Consider the following 9,726-nt stretch of genomic DNA (forward strand, 5'->3'; position numbering starts at 1 on the left):
TCATATGGTCCATGACGTTCAAAACGTCTTTGAAGTCCCGATTCTAAGCCGTTAAGCATGGCGCACTAAACTATCAAGTAGTCATCATATTGAGCTAGCCAAACGTTCATAACGTTTGCATCTGCTCCTGCAATAGGTCTGTCACCTAGCGGTGCATTAAGGACATAATTCTTCTGTGCAGCAATGAGGATAATCCTCAGATCACGTATCCAATCCGCATCTTTGCTACTAACATCTTTCAACATAATTTTCTCTAGGAACATATCAAAATAAACATAGGGAAGCAACAACGCGAGCTATTGATCTACAACATAATTTGCAAAAATACTATCAGGACTAAGTTCATGATAAATTTAAGTTCAATTAATCATATTACTTAAGAACTCCCACTTAGATAGACATCCCTCTGATCATCTAAGTGATCACGTGATCCATATCAACTAAACCATGTCCGATTAACACGTGAGATGGAGTAGTTTCAATGGTGAACATCACTATGTTGATCATATCTACTATATGATTCACGCTCGACCTTTCGGTCTCTGTGTTCCGAGGCCATATCTGTATATGCTAGGCTCGTCAAGTTTAACCTGAGTATTCCGCGTGTGCAACTGTTTTGCACCCGTTGTATTTGAACGTAGAGCCTATCACACCCGATTAACACGTGGTGTCTCAGCACGAAGAACTTTCGCAACGGTGCATACTCAGGGAGAACACTTTATCTTGAAATTTTAGTGAGAGATCATCTTATAATGCTACCGTCAATCAAAGCAAGATAAGATGCATAAAGGATTAACATCACATGCAATCAATATAAGTGATATGATATGGCCATCATCATCTTGTGCTTGTGATCTCCATCTCCGAAGCACCCTGCTTGTGATATCCATCTCCGAAGCACCGTCATGATCACCATCGTCACCGGCGCGACACCTTGATCTCCATCGTAGTATCGTTGTCGTCTCGCCAACTTATTGCTTTTATGACTATCGCTACCGCTTAGTGATAAAGTAAAACTATTACATGGCGATTGCATTTCATACAATAAAGCGACAACCATATGGCTCCTGCCAGTTGCCGATAACTCGGTTACAAAACATGATCATCTCATACAACAAATTATATCACATCATGTCTTGACCATATCACATCACAACATGCCCTGCAAAAACAAGTTAGACGTCCTCTATTTTGTTGTTGCAAGTTTTACGTGGCTGCTACGGGCTTAGCAAGAACCGTTCTTACCTACGCATCAAAACCACAACGATAGTTTGTCAAGTTGTTGCTGTTTTAACCTTCGCAAGGACCGGGCGTAGCCACACTCGGTTCAACTAAAGTGAGAGAGACAGACACCCGCCAGTCACCTTTAAGCAACGAGTGCTCCGAATGGTGAAACCAGTCTCGCGTACGCGTAATGTCGGTCCGGGCCGCTTCATCTCACAATACCGCTGAACCAAAGTATGACATGCTGGTAAGCAGTATGACTTATATCGCCCACAACTCACTTGTGTTCTACTCGTGCAGAGCATCAACGCATAAAACCAGGCTCTGATACCACTGTTGGGAAACGTAGTATTTTCAAAAAAATTCCTACGCACACGCGAGATCATGGTGATGCATAGAAACGAGAGGGGAGAGTGTTGTCCACGTACCCTCGTAGACCGACAGCGGAAGCGTTATCACAACGCGGTTGATTAGTCGTACGTCTTCACGATCCGACCGATCAAGTGCCAAACGCACGGCACCTCCGAGTTCAGCACACGTTCAGCTCGATGACGTCCCTCGAACTCCGATCCAGCCGAGTGTTGAGGGAGAGTTTCGTCAACACGACGGCGTGGTGACGATGATGATGTTCTACCGACGCAGGGCTTCGCCTAAGCTCCGCAACGATATTATCGAGGTGTAATATGGTGGAGGGGGGCACCGCACACGGCTAAAATATCGTATATCAATTGTGTGTCCTTGGGTGCCCCCTTGCCCCCGTATATAAAGGAGCAAGGAGGAGAGGGCCGGCCAAGGGGAGGTGGCGCGCCCAAGGGGGAGTCCTACTCCCACCGGGAGTAGGACTCCTCCTTTCCTTGTGGGAGTAGGAGAAGGGAAGGGGGAAGGAGAAAGAAGGAAGGGGGCGCCCCCCCCCCCTAGTCCAATTCGGACTAGCCCATGGGGAGGGGTGCGGCCACCCCTTGGGGCCTTTTTCTCCTTTCCCGTATGGCCCATTAAGGCCCAATACGAATTCCCGTAACACTCCGGTACTTCGAAAAATACCCGAATCACTCGGAACCTTTCCGATGTCCGAATATAGTCGTCCAATATATCGATCTTTACGTCTCGACCATTTCGAGACTCCTCATCATATCCCCGATCTCATCCGGGACTCCGAACTCCTTCGGTACATCAAAACTCAATAAAACTGTCATCGTAACGTTAAGCGTGCGGACCATACGGGTTCGAGAACTATGTAGACATGACCGAGACACCTCTCCGGTCAATAACCAATAGCGAAACCTGGATGCTCATATTGGTTCCCACATATTCTACGAAGATCTTTATCGGTCAGACCGCATAACAACATACGTTGTTCCCTTTGTCATCGGTATGTTACTTGCCCGAGATTCGATCGTCGGTATCTCGATACCTAGTTCAATCTCGTTACCGGCAAGTCTCTTTACTCGTTCGGTAATACATCATCCCGCAACTCACTCATTAGTCACAATGCTTGCAAGGCTTATAGTGATGTGCATTACCGAGTGGGCCCGGAGATACCTTTTCGACAATCGGAGTGACAAATCCTAATCTCGAAATACGCCAACCCAACAAGTACCTTTGGAGACACCTGTAGAGCACCTTTATAATCACCCATTTACGTTGTGACGTTTGGTAGCACACAAAGTGTTCCTCCGGTAAACGGGAGTTGCATAATCTCATAGTCATAGGAACATGTATAAGTCATGAAGAAAGCAATAGCAACATACTAAACGATTGGGTGCTAAGCTAACGGAATGGGTCAAGTCAATCACGTCATTCTCCCAATGAGGTGATCTCGTTAATCAAATGACAACTCATGTCTATGGCTAGGAAACATAACTATCTTTGATTAACGAGTTAGTCGAGTAGAGGCATACTAGTGAAACTCTGTTTGTCTATGTATTCACACATGTATTATGTTTCCGGTTAATACAATTCTAGCATGAATAATAAACATTTATCATGATATAAGGAAATATATAATACTTTATTATTGCCTCTAGGGCATATTTCCTTCACATTGTTCTTCAATGTGGAGAAGAAGCATTTCATCTTCATGTATGATTGGTTGAAGTTGAATGCGCGCTCCAAATGGCTCCTATCCATTGCCAATTCCAACAAGGCAGCCGACATCATCGTGAATGAAAACCAAGATAGTGACTCTACAAAAGGAGAGCCGCCCAAGAAGGTCAAAAGGGGATTTCGGCGGAGGACGTGGGAGAAGGAGAAGCGAGAAGGGATGCCGGCCAAGATAACAAAGAGGTTCGAGGATATCATGGTGAAAAAGGAGCAGGCATGCGTTAAGCGCAATGACGCGAATGAGGAAGAAATGCCGAGAGGTTTGAGAAGTTCACGGCGGCGACAGAGAAGAAGATCAATCTCGGAAAGAAGAGGATTGAGCTCACGACCAACTCGGGCTATGCCAAGATGTTGACCTTGAAGATGACGGTCTTGGATCTCGATGCAGCGAGGATCGTGCAAGCCTACCGTGCAAAGTTGTTCAAGCGTTTGGCAATCGAGTTGAAGGAGCTGAACCTAAGGAGTTGCCGGCTGCAGAGCGAAGTATTTGCCACAGATAGCCGTCTGTCCATGCCAAAAATAATGTTTTTTGCACGGACAACAGGACTGTTAACTTTGGGTCTGTTGGATGTAAAAACTTGCCGAACATTTGATGCTTTTTCGTTGTAATGCATATGTTTGCAACCATTTTCATGTATGCAAATAATGCTATTGATTCGATATATTCTTGTCAACAAGAGAATGTTAGGGCTGGACAGACATTTGATGCATTGAGTTGGATGAGGGTCTCCCATATCCGTGTCTATGGACGCAAAGGCGTAGCCAGATTGGCAGCATGCCCCGGGCCAACAGCCTAGCTACACTAGTAAATAATGTTAAATAGTGTTCTGATTGCTACAGTGAAGGAATAGATCCATGCCCCAGGCCATGGCCCTGGTAGCCTGGCCCTGGCTAAGGCCAACTCCACCGCAAGACCCCAAACAAACGTCCGGTTTATTCGGTTCATCTGTTTGGGGTGGCGATGGGTGTGAAAGCGGACATGTGTGTCCGGCGTCTGTTCGAGTCGCCCACCGCAGCAACCAACTTCAAAACGTCCAATGCTGTCCGCGCCCGCCATGGCATGCCGTGGCCGCTCGCGCTCGCTCGCCGGGGCGCTCTCCCACGCCCTGCTCCTGTCCAGCCGGCGCCGCGCCTTGCCGCACTTTTTCTGCCCCGCCGCCGCGCGCCGCCCGCCCCCCGCCCTGCCAGCGCCGCGCCCAGCCGTGCCCCTGCACGCGCGCGCCGCCCCGCCCCCGCCCCGCCAGCGCCAGCGCCACACCCACCCCGCCCGCTCCACGCCCGCGCTGCGCCCTGCCCGTGCCAGCGCCGCACCCCGCCCGCACCACACCCCGCCCGCGCACGCCGCGCCGCCGCCCGTGCCCCCGCTGCGGCCTGCCGGCCGGCGCGCGCCGGCCCGCCAGCGCCAGCACCGCGCCCCGCCCGCGCCGCGCCCCGCCAGCAACGCTCCCCGCCACGCCTGCGCCGGGCCAACCCGCACCACGCCCGCGTCGTGTCAGTCGGCGGCGCGGCTGCCGGGGTCGTGCGCCGGAGCGGTGCAGAAGAATGAGAGAAAAGGAGGAGAGAGAGGGGGGTGGGTGGGTGGGCCCCTCTATTTCAATGATTAGCAGGCCAGGCCTCACATGCGAAGAGACAGGGGCGGACGAGGACCACGCAGAAAACGTCCGGGCGTGTCCGTTTCAGACGCAAAACTAGACCAAGTCTGCGCCTAGGATGGGGTGAGGCGGACCAGAAACGGACGCTTTTTGCGGATGGGGTCGCGCGCTGGGACGTCTCGTATGTCCGTTTAACCCCAAACGGACAGCCCCGGACGATTTGGGTCACGCGGTGGAGTTGGCCTAATGGACGCGTGGACGCGGTTAGAGATGCCCTAATAAAGAGAGTATTTTGTGTCGAGAGAGAAAGAAGAAGATCCCCGCGACGACCGCAAGTCGGTCGTCTCTGTCATCTGCCAGACAAGCGCAACCACAGGACCCCACGTGTGCCTGAAGCTGATACGCGCTTTGGCACAGCCTGCAGTGCAGTCTAGCAGTCCTCATCCCAGAATCCCACGATGCATCCTGTGCAACAAAAACAGCAAGTGGGAGCGATCAAGTCGAGGAGATGCAGCTGCTAATCACCATCAAGCCTACGCACGAGACGACGGAGTAAAACGACGTGATTTCCACTGGATAATTAATTTCTACCCGTCCACTACGGTATCTGTTCTGTGTGGATGATGAAGGGTCCCACGTACGTACCGAGTATTCTTCGTTTCTTGTAGCCGGCCCATGACGCCGAGCGTGTCACTCCGTCCGCGACTTTGGTTCAAAACAACCAGTTGCTATATGAATATGAATTTTGAGTTTGCTACTCCACTGACTTACTAGTCTGCACTAGCCAACATTTTTAAACCTAAAGTCTAACTTATCTTAGTACAAAAATATATATGTTAGTTCTGCGCGGCATGTGCGCGTACTGTGCGCGTGCAGTTATTGGCGGTTTGCATGTACGCAAAAAGTTGCCCCTCCGTCCAGAAATATAAGATGTTCTAGCTTTTTTTAATTTGACGTATATAGACACGTTTTAATGTGTTTGTTCACTTATTTTAGTCGGTATGTAGTTTATATTGTAATATTCAAAACATATTATATTTATGAACAGACGGAGTACTATTTAACTACTAGAAGAATTTTTGAAAATACAATACAGATGCAGACGCTCATATATACTCACATGCCTCCTCTCGCGGGCGCTCCCGTGGGCGCCCCGAGGGGAACCCATCCCGGCCGCCGCCTCTCTCCTCCCTCCTCTGCCCACCTCCCTCGCCGCCGCCCGGTGGGGCTGCCGGGCGAAGCCCGGCCGGCCGGGGCGGCGGCGGGGCCTTCCTTTCCCCTCCGCCCATGGTAATGGCCGGCGCGGGACGGCTTCCCGAGCGGGGGCGCTAGCCTATGGCGGGGGCTAGCGGCGCGGCGGCGCTCCATCGGGGTGGCCTGCCTTGGCGGCGACCTGGTGGGCGGCCGCGGCGCGGCGGCTGTGGCGGGTCAGATCGGGCGGTGGCGGGCCGGCACGCCTCCGGCTAGATCCGCGCGGATTTGGTCCCTGGCGGTAGCGGGCGTCGCGGGGTGGCGGCGCAGGTCCTCGTGGGCTCTGCATCGAGGTGGATTGCAGCGGCGCGGCTGCAACCACGTGGTCGGCCGGTCTGCGCGCGGCGGCGGCGGGACTTAGATCCGGCGTCTGCTCGTCGGCGGCTTTCTCGGACGGCGACCCGTGTACGAGAGATGGAGGTCTTCGATCAGATCTGGGTGAAAACCTGCTATTGGCTATTGCCAAGGCCGGCGATGGCGACGCTGTCTGCATCGTTCCCTTCCTGAAGGCATCGTCGTGGAGAAGTTCAAGGCCACTCTCTGCTACCTCCGGGGGAAACCCTAGATCAGTAGATCGGATGACGGCGGCTCTCTGGTGTCGTTTCCCCCCTGGGGGCGTCATTCTTGGAGGTGCACACGGGCTCGAGGGACTAGAGGACGGCGACTTTGGTGGAGCGGTGCTTCATCTTTCACATTGATGGTGGCGGATCTCGGCGGCATGGTGCTGTGGAGACTCGGCGTCTGATGCGCGGAGATGGACTCGTGCAGGAGGAGGAAGCTGTCTGGCGTCATGGGGACGTCGATGGCAGAGTGGCCAGACAAGTTAGAAGCCTCAATATGATCTGAAGACGGACCTGTGGAAGATGGCGGCGACGACACATGAGTGCGTCTGACCGGATTGTGCCCCAGACCCGGTATGTGGCTCGGCTGGGGCTTCCGAATGAGTTTCGGCTTCCGGCTTTTGATGTTAGGCTTAGGTGAGTGGTTTGGTAGTGGCCCAGCTAGCACCCCTCATCATTTTAGATAGGAGTAGCGACATATGTTGCCAAGATGGTGGTTCAGACACATTGTTGTAACACTTTGTACGGTCCTCGAGAATAATCAATAAAGTGGCCGTATGCATCTCCCAGATGCAGAGGCCGGGGGTCATCCTCCTTTTCTAAAAAAAATATATATATATATACTCCCATATACTCACCCGTGTGAACGCATACCATACTCTTATGAGCACCTCCGAGAGACTGAGCCGACACGTCAACAAACACTATTTTTGCTACATTGCTATAAAGATGAAAATCCTTGTTATAGTACACAGTGCATTTTCCGCTAAATCAGTTGACCAATTTGACGATTCTAGATTAATTAGACGAGACAAAGCTTTTGTCTCGGCACTAGAGAAAATATTTGAAGTTGGTAGAAAATCCAGCCTTGTTATTTTCCAAAGAGTCAATTACACAGGTGGTGCTAGAACTTGGCGTAAACGGTCACTTTAGTGCTAGAAGTTGTGGCATATATTGAAGTGGTGCAAAAACTTGGCTTGGGTGTGCAAATACGATGCTAATCATGTTTGTATACGCCCGCAACACTGACGAGGCCTGCCAGCATGGCATGGGGCCCGTTGTTAGTGACCAAACAATGAAGACAAGGCGTGTGTATTTTTCCTTTTTTCCTAGAAACCCCCTTGTCTTTTATTTTTTTCACCAAAAATACCCTGACAGGCGGGTCCCAGCTATCAGCAGCAAAAATAATAATTGAACGGAAAAAGAGTGCGCTTAGGTTTCGAACCAGCGACCTCCAATTTAATGTGTCCGCTGCTAACCACCTGACAAAAATTCCGCTCGTTGTCTGAATAGGATACACAACCTTATATTCTTTAATATTTTAGGAGAATGTTTTTTAATTAAACAACACAAATCTGCAAAGGTTTATGACTCTTTACGTTTTTTAGACAATGCTACCATTTACGTCTATAACAGAACATACTCATGGGCCAAAACTGACATCAGTTTGTCAGTTACTGTGGCCCATTTTTAATATGTTACTATTTTATTTTTATTTTTTGCAGTTTGTAAAAATATATTTAAATTATAACTATAAATAACATACATATAATTTTAAATATGTATATATTTGAGGAACAACTGTCTTTGTACATATATTTATATTTTTATAGTTAATTTTTTTAAAACATACAAACTTTATTAAAAAAACATCTGACAAAAAAACCCTTTATCAAAATCGCATGAACACTTTTAAAACAACACAATTCTTTTAAATACTGGACACTTTTATATACTACTAAATTAATAATTTAATTAAACATGAAAATATTTATACTTATATAAGAATTTATTTACATATACATATTTCTATCAATGACTTTAATTTTTATTTAACATGTGCAAACACTTTTAAAATTATACAAATATTTTTATAACTCATAATTTAATTTATGAATTTTTATTAATTTAATAGGTAAACATTTTATGAAACTACATGAGCATTTACTTAACGTTATTTATTTTATTTATATCTATATTATTTAAAACTATAATTCCATTTTTTAAATAAAATTTCGAAAAAACTAACATTTTGAAAATGTTAAAAAAAACTAACGGTACGCTCAGGGTTCGAGTCGCCGCGGCTGCATCATTTTTACGATGTTTTCCTATTTTTGTTATTCAACTGAGGATATATAGATTGTGTTTATTTTTTTTCAAAAATATAGCCTGTGTTTCCTTAATGTACATGAATGGTGAATGGGTTGGCTGGCTAACTTTCCGAGTAGGGAACTTGAGGTTGCTCGGGTTTGAAACCTGAGCATACCTTTTTCCCATTCAATTAAAATTTGTGCTGCAAATAGCTCGGACCGCTTGTCAGCAGCTTTACTATGAAAAAAAAACGAGGGGGTTCCATACAAAAAAGCATGCCACACGCCTTGTCTTCATTGTTGGGTCACTGACAAACGGGCCCCATGCCACGCTAGCATGCCTCGTCAGCGTCGTGGGTGTATACAAACACGATTAGCACCGTATTTGCACGTTCGGGCCATGTTTTTGCACCACTTCGATGTATGCCACAAGTTGTAGCACTAAAGTGACCATTTGCATCAAGTTCTAGCACCACCGGTGTAATTGACTCTTTTCCAAATGCTGACATAATCAAGCATCAAAAAGAGCATCTTACATATAATACAAAAGGTCCTCTAAAAAACATATATAATACAAAAGGCATGTGAGGTCCCCCACATAACCAGACCGCTTGAGAGGGCGCGAGACTTGACTTTATTTGCAAGAGTCGTTTTGAGGCGTTTAATTGGTTGAAGCCTTGACTTCGAACAAGTATGAATAATTTGCATCTTTCCATCCTATCTACGAATGAGTAGTTGGCAAGATGCCATAGGGGTGCTAGAGACTTTTTTCATCACGCTGGACGCCATGGTAGTTCTGTGTGGAATAAAAAAATCCGCTTAACTGTGATATTAACAACGAAACACTCCCACCTTATCTTGTTAAAGGCCTTGTTTTCGTGTGTGATGTCCTTCACTGATTGGACCATA

Source organism: Aegilops tauschii, chromosome 5 (assembly GCF_002575655.3).
Source record: "Aegilops tauschii subsp. strangulata cultivar AL8/78 chromosome 5, Aet v6.0, whole genome shotgun sequence".
NCBI classification, from domain to species: Eukaryota; Viridiplantae; Streptophyta; class Magnoliopsida; order Poales; family Poaceae; genus Aegilops; species Aegilops tauschii.